Consider the following 7,064-nt stretch of genomic DNA (forward strand, 5'->3'; position numbering starts at 1 on the left):
CACAACACAAAGACAGGGCGTGACGGCTCTGCGAAGGTCTTTTAAGGGTAAGTTCATATTTACTGTTTTCTGTTCTTTTATTGAGCCACTGGTGAGGCAATGATGGGATCCTCCTTGTTTTTTCTGCTCCTCGGCATGCGATCATTATTAATACGGCCGCCGGTGTTTGTACCTGGGTGCCCGTCCAGTTGTTTCGCTCTCTTCCTCGTGTCCTCACCTGACAGCCGATCCTTGAGTTTAGAGTTACCATTTACACACACACGCACACATAGACGTGGAGCAGGGAGGGAGAGGGCACAGGCGGTTGACATTACATTAAGCAAACAGGTGTGAGCTGCGAGGGAAATATTTGCCCGGTGTTTTGGTATTTGCTCAGCGCTCGAGAAGCCAGCGAGGACAAGAGAAGCGGGCGTCGTACGGGGAAAATTCGCAGTGAAGTGAAGCGGCTCGCATCAGCCGGTTGTCGCCTTCCTTCCAGGTAAACTCGTGTTTGATGTGTTTTGTTGGGTTAGGATAGGAGTGCTTCTGCACGTCTTCAGCTGCCACGTTTGGATATTATCTTGTTCACGCGACACCGTGATAAAAGTCTAATCAGCTGCAGGTGGCTCAAAGGAGTGGTCAAAGTGTTAATATTTACCAGCGGATAAATGACAGATGAGTGTTCCTTGACGTTATCACCCAAAGACGCTGACTCGTTTTGGACAGGTGGGGAAAAACCCGTATATGCTTACAAACTCAACCCAACATTAATGAGCAGTTAAAATTTAATTCAATAGAGATTAAATAATATCTCAAGATTTCGTCAAGCGTAGAGCCATTCCATTACATGTCCCCTTCCATTCAGGAAGGTACCTCCCTCCGTACTTTATTCTCTTCTTCGGAGGTCCAATTTTTTCTCACCGCGACAGCTCTGTGGAAAACATCTCACGTACAATCACTGCGCACAGTTGTAAAAACATTCAGACGGTGAGAACGAAGCCTCGCAGTTTATGGAGGCAAAAGGTCCTGGATGGAAACCCTGACATCCTCGCGGGGGGGATCCCAAGGCGTTCCTAAACCAGAGAGGATATTATATAATCCCTCCAGCGAGTTTTAGGTCTTCTTCGATGGTCTCTTCCCGGTGGGATGTGTCTGGAAAACCTCCAGAGGGAGGCACTCAGGAGGCCTCAGCCGGCTTCTTTTCATGCAGAGGAGCAGCGGCTCGAACCCGAGCTCCTCGCCTGAGCCAGGCCACCCCGTGGAGGAAGCTCCTTTCAGCTGCTTGTATCTGAGATTATATTTATTATTTATTCATGACCAGGTCATGGTTGGAAAGTATGCGGAGCAGTAAATCGAGAACTTTGCCCTAATTAAAGAGAATAAAGAGTGGTGTTTGTGCTTTTCATTTCCCAGCATGAATGAATATCTAGCTCCCTAACGAGTGGCTTTTGAAGGCCACTATTTATGCTCCTAGCTCGACTCCATTAAGTTAAGACGGTCCGTTATGGCCATTAAAAGAAGTAAACCAGTTAAACCAGTTAAAGCTGATGGGTTCGAAAAGGCAAACCTGTTAGCAGTAATTAAATTACTGAAAGTATTTGATCTCTGTAGTGAAACTTGCTTTCGGGAGATTCAAAACTTCAGAGCCGCCTCGTCCATGGTTTACTGTTCGTGTATCTGGACACAGGACTGAGCTGTTTTGGTTTGTTTTTTTTTTCCTTCATGAGGTAAAAGTTGCAGAAGATGACAGCTGACTTGTCCTCAGATCGAGTCACGATCACGGCGGGACCGTAGCTGTTCCAGCGGGCCGTGTTTCGCCGTCCAGATGGCTCCGTCTGAGTAATTCCCTTCAGAAGAGCCTAATCCTTCAGAGAATCAGAACTGGCCTGATCTCATACCTGCGTGGAAACCGAACAGCTCTCTGACTGTAGGACACTCACTTTTTTTTCTTTATTTTTCTAATTGAAACTTAAGATAAAGGCTGCAGCATAATTAGTCGGTTTATGGCTTTCCGTGTGAGGTCAGCTCCGATCTTTGAGGTCAGCAGCAGGCAAAGAGCCAACTGCAGCGTTAAGCTCGTCAGTGTAAGGAGAGGCTGTGGTAGGACAAATCAGGACGAGGTGACGAGGTGAGGAGACAAGAGTAGACCTCTCAGCTGCAGATTCAACATCGCCTTCACTCTCATTGTGGGATTGATTTCTGCAGTATGGGACCTTTCACTGACCGGTAAACGTTTCAGACTTTTTATTTTTTATTTTTTTGTCTTTAAAGTTATATTTGCTCATGAAACAATTTTGTTCAGGTGTTGGCGATCCAAGCAACTTAAAGAACGCGGGTGCGCTTTAATTTAATTTATCTTTTTTATTAGTCGGGGAAAATTAATGTTCCGGTGATGGTGTGTTTCGTTGGCCTCTGCAGTTTGCTTGGGTTTGGATCCTCCATGGCCATGTGTCGTTGATCGACTGGGTTGTTGCAGCTTTCCCCTCGCTCCTACGACAATGTTAGAACTGTTTAAGGAAAATTGCGTTACATTGTGAAGACTCCTTGCTTGAGTTTGATTGTCTTTTCTCAGAGATGTCTATCTAAGACGTGCAGATGGAGCAGATGGAGCTCATAAAACAAACACGTAAAATAAGGCCTGGGCTTTAACGCAATATCTGCTCCTAATTTACTCTCAAATCCTTTGTGTTTGTGTGCACACGCTCCTCTGGCCTGCTTTGGACCCACGCGTCTTTTTTAATGGTGAGTTCTTCGCTGCGACACTCTGAATTTTGCTCTTTGTGCTTTTCCTTTGTGAGTTTTTTGTTTCTCTGATACCCAACTGCTGTTCTTGTGCGCTTGTTTACTTTCCCTCCTATGCGGATGTCAAATCTGCACGGTGCCTTGCACTCTAAGCCAATTACCTGAGCTTCTTTAATCTGGGTGTGGGTGTTGGTGAGCATGTGTGCATGCCATGTATTGACGTTAGCCTCTGTCTAGCGTGTCTCTCGTGTGTGTTTTTGTGAGTCGAAATAGGCTGAAAATAAAAGGAATAACTTTGTGTTAAGGCTTTAGTAATGTTGCCTTCAGATTTAAGTTTTTTTCTCACTAGCATGCTGTTTGCATTATAAGTAGGCTTGTAAAAATATTTTAAACTAAGCTAAACAAACTAAAAGATAATTTAATGTGATAACTTAAATGAATAGCTTTTTCATGCAGCTAATATATCACATCTACCTGAGTTTTCATCTTTATCTTTATCTTTACCCTTGGAAAAATATATAATTTGTAAACTGAATTTCCACAATACAAACTGACCTACTTTGACCACCAAAAAACCCTGAAAACAAACTCTTACAGGGGATAAAATATGACAGAAAAATCACCTTGTAGTGAGCCCACTCCTCCTCTAGAAGGCGCGCTCGCCCTGCCGCTTCTGCGTCGAAAGTCCCTCCAGATCGAACGGACAGCACGGAGCGACCAATCAGATTTCAGAATCTAATACTGTAACCCGTCTGAGCCAATGAGCGACGGCCTAAAGATGTTTTTCACTGTACGGGGGGCGGGCCTTGTGGATGATAGACACGTTTTCTTTGAGCTCGAGCCAGATATTCGGTGCGGGACTGTGTAGTTGAGATTTTCGGAGGCTGAGTTTAGCGGGACGCACGTTTGTTGTTGTTTTTTTTCTTTCGTGGAGTTTTTCTGGAGAAGCCTTGCTGGAAAAATCAAAGCAGGTATCTTTTTTTTTGTTTTCTCCTCTTTTAAAGTCACGTGATTTAGGTATCAGGGATGGCGGCTGGTTCGTAGCTTTTCGGATGGACCGTCCGCACGTAATTTATTCGATTTTGTCGCCGTATAAACGATGGCTATATACGCCCAAGCTTCACTATAACCACCTTATGCTAAATGTAGCTCACGGAAACGGCGATAAACAGCATTAGTTTGAAAAATTATTCATGTACCTAATCGATGTGAGACGCTTCATGGCGCCTGTCTCCTTCCATGTTATCCCTCATCATCACCTAAGTTACCTTCACGTCCCGCCGTTCCTGCCTCGAATCGATGCGAGCTGCTCCACTAAATTAAACTCTTCCCGGATGTTTACCCCCCTTTTTTAAATAAACAGATTCAGCAGCTTTAGGGGGCAGTAATCCCTCTGTTGTGTTTACAAACCAGCCCAGCGGGTCGGTTCTTTTTAAAACGGTGATGCGTTTAGGTGCTGTTCAAACATCCGGCTCCGTTTTTTTCTTTTTTTTGTTTGTTTTGTTTTTTTTTGTGGGACAATACACGTAGCTGCTTCCTGCCCAAAGCTAAGACAAAAAGCACTATATGTTTAGTTATGCTATTGGCTTTGAAAACAAATAGCATTTTAGTCATTTATCATTTAATAATGTATTCTGTTTCTTTGGTTCTCCTTCCTTTTGCAGCAGAACAAGTCTTCTAAAACAAGTTAAAAACAGTAATATTAGATTTCCATGCCTTTATGTAGGGATTTATAGGGACTACTGCTCTGTTTGGTTGTTTACTGAGCTCAAGAGGTTTCAGTAGCCCATTAAATTGGATTAATAATGTAATACCTTCTGTATGTTTCTAAGAGAAAGCCGTCAAAGTCATGCTTTGATGTACAGCAAGGGCTCAGCTACTTTTTGACTAAGATAAATCCAGGCCAACAGACTGACAAACAAATGGGACTGAGCTAAAATTGTGCCGAGTTGTTAAATATCTGTGTCCAGTGTGTGAATATCTGTGGTGCTGCATTCAGGTTCCTCTAAAAACCTTTTTCTGTTATGTTTGTGTGTTTTGATTAAATATGTCTGGCTTCATCAGCAGTTCTTTTTTTACACGAGCCAAAGAAGTGGGGCTGACTATGTAATAGACTAATATTAGGACACCTGGCTGTGTTAGTTATTAACATTAACCGGTGCGTCTTGTCAACATCTATCTGATAATCAGCATCAAATGATCTGCGTTGCTGCCTTTACGCTTCACTGTGTTTAGTCTGAAAGAGTGGGATGTTGAATAGAAGTTGTGAGGTGAAGGAATAGTTCGTTTGCGGGGATTACGCTTTGTTTTACAGGATATTATTAAACCTGATTGCTGAATTCTCACATAAATCAATAAACCACTGAGGGTAAGGCTGCACAGCACATCAAAACTGTATCTTTATTGGTGTTGATTTGCAGAACATCAGCTCAAGCTGCTAAAAAAAATGGCAATGCTAATATATTTCCAAATGCCATTCAGGCTCTTCATGCAAAATAACACACTGGACCAATCAAACTGATCCTCACTGCTCTTAAGATGCCCACACCCAGGTTAGATCATAGCGGCCGAGATGCTGCAGGGCCTGGAAAATGTTGGTAATGTGATGAGAAGAAAGGGGGGAATTTAGCAAGAAAATGTGGTATTTGTCTATTAAAGTCCTGTTGGAATATCTAATAATGACAGTGCATGTTTTTGTAAAAACGTGCGGTCGTAGGGGCGAGAGGATTTATCTTGTTGGGCTTCAAGCTAATTATTTGTAGCCGGTGAACTGTTTACACCAGTCAGCATGTTTCAGGTGTAATATCTGAGGCAGGTTGTTGGTGTTAAATCTGTTTTTAAGAGCCTCTTCCACAAAGGTTTGCATGTATGCTTTTAGCCTTTATCATCGCTGAAGGCTTGTTTTGATTGACAAAGTAGTTTTTACTCTCCTCCAACTGGCCCAAAAAAAGTTTCTGAGTCTGCTAACATTGGGTTGCAGGGTCTGCTGGTCGAGAATAGCCTTTTACTGGATATAAAATAATAGACATCTCATTTATTTAACTACCTATTGGGAGTTTTTTTTTTTCAAAGTGTCCATTCCTTGCTAAACATTTCACAAAATCTTTGCAAAATAAACTATAAAGTAGCTGTCATCTTGTCATTGTGTGGATGCAGTCTACTGCAATAAAATTAATATGAGGATAATATGAGAACATTTTTATGTAAACTAAAATAACTATTTGTTGATTTTCAGCTGAAAGACAGAACTAGCAGCGACGTGCACATCCATCTCTGGGGTGTCCTTCCTGTCAGACGTGTTTGGACAGTTTATCTGTAACCATCAGTGTCATATTCACTCTCAGACTCACAGGATGTGCAGAACAGTGGCAGCTCTGTTAAACCCACTAATGAGAAAGCCTTAATTGGTTGTTCTGGTGGAGAGAATCTGCTCATTAAATATAGCTGGAACTTACTCTGGGCTTGCCATAATGAGGGCACGGTTGTGTGTGTGTGTGTTTTTTTTCTTCACAATATAGCTGAAACTTTGCGTTCTGCTTCGTTTTTGCTCCGAAGGTTTTATGATTGTACATTTTCAGGCGCGTCAGAAGTGAGTTGAGTCAAAATTAAATCACTTGTGAGGCAAGGAATAAAAATGTAACCGTCTTGATGAGTTCTTCTAAGATGCAACATTGAAAATCAAGAATTTATCTATTTTATGTCCTTGATTTCGCTTCGAGAGGGGTCAGACGGCACGTAGTAGAGGGCACAAGAACAGGAAAATACCGTAGTAGAGATGATGCGACAAAACGGGAAAAGTGGGGAACAGAGAGGAAGTGAGTGAGATCTGGACACAAGAGAAGAAAGAGGCTGAGCGAGAGCGACAGAGAGGAAGAAAGATATTGCTTAACCATTCGGAAAGGCTATGGGAACATCCCCGCGTGTGTCATTGTGTGCATATGTGTGCTTCCATCTTAGCCCCGTGGGTTCAACAGGAGCAGGGAACGTCACATCGGCTCAGACACACACAGATAACCCTACTGTCCCTCATCGGTCCCAATGAACACAGAGTTTTAAAAAAAATGTTGCGTGAACAGCCCTTCCTAAAAAAGAATCAACCTGTTCCAAAAACCTACTTGACCGCCGGTAAATGATTACTCCATAAAGCAGAGTCTTTCATCTCCTCTGTGACTGCAGGGACATTGGGGGGGTCATGACAATTATGAAGGTGGACACGTTCAGCAGTGTAGCAATCAGCCGTGACGCAGAAGCATTTAGCCTCTTGCTTTTGAGGTTGCACAGCCAGCAGGCATCACAGGATCTGCGTTCACACAGAGAAGACCGGAGAGGGGTGGGGGGGGGGG

General features: G+C 43.1%; 1 protein-coding gene across 15 annotated transcripts in view; it reads left to right on the forward strand.

The window, feature by feature from the left end:
• Positions 1 to 331: 331 nt before the first annotated feature.
• The window catches only part of epb41l2 (erythrocyte membrane protein band 4.1 like 2), a 49,055-nt gene continuing 42,322 nt past the window's right edge, over positions 332 to 7,064 (forward strand). For 4 of the 15 annotated variants that reach the window (XM_025004388.2, XM_025004389.2, XM_017409112.3 and 1 more), the window contains exon 1: positions 3,529 to 3,692. The gene's annotated coding sequence lies outside the window, so the exon portion shown is untranslated. Of the gene's footprint in view, positions 479 to 3,517; positions 3,693 to 7,064 lie in introns of those variants that run through there. The other 11 variants (XM_025004375.2, XM_017409104.3, XM_025004384.2 and 8 more) reach the window with 8 other exon arrangements.

This window comes from Kryptolebias marmoratus, linkage group LG19 (assembly GCF_001649575.2).
Source record: "Kryptolebias marmoratus isolate JLee-2015 linkage group LG19, ASM164957v2, whole genome shotgun sequence".
Classification (NCBI taxonomy): Eukaryota; Metazoa; Chordata; class Actinopteri; order Cyprinodontiformes; family Rivulidae; genus Kryptolebias; species Kryptolebias marmoratus.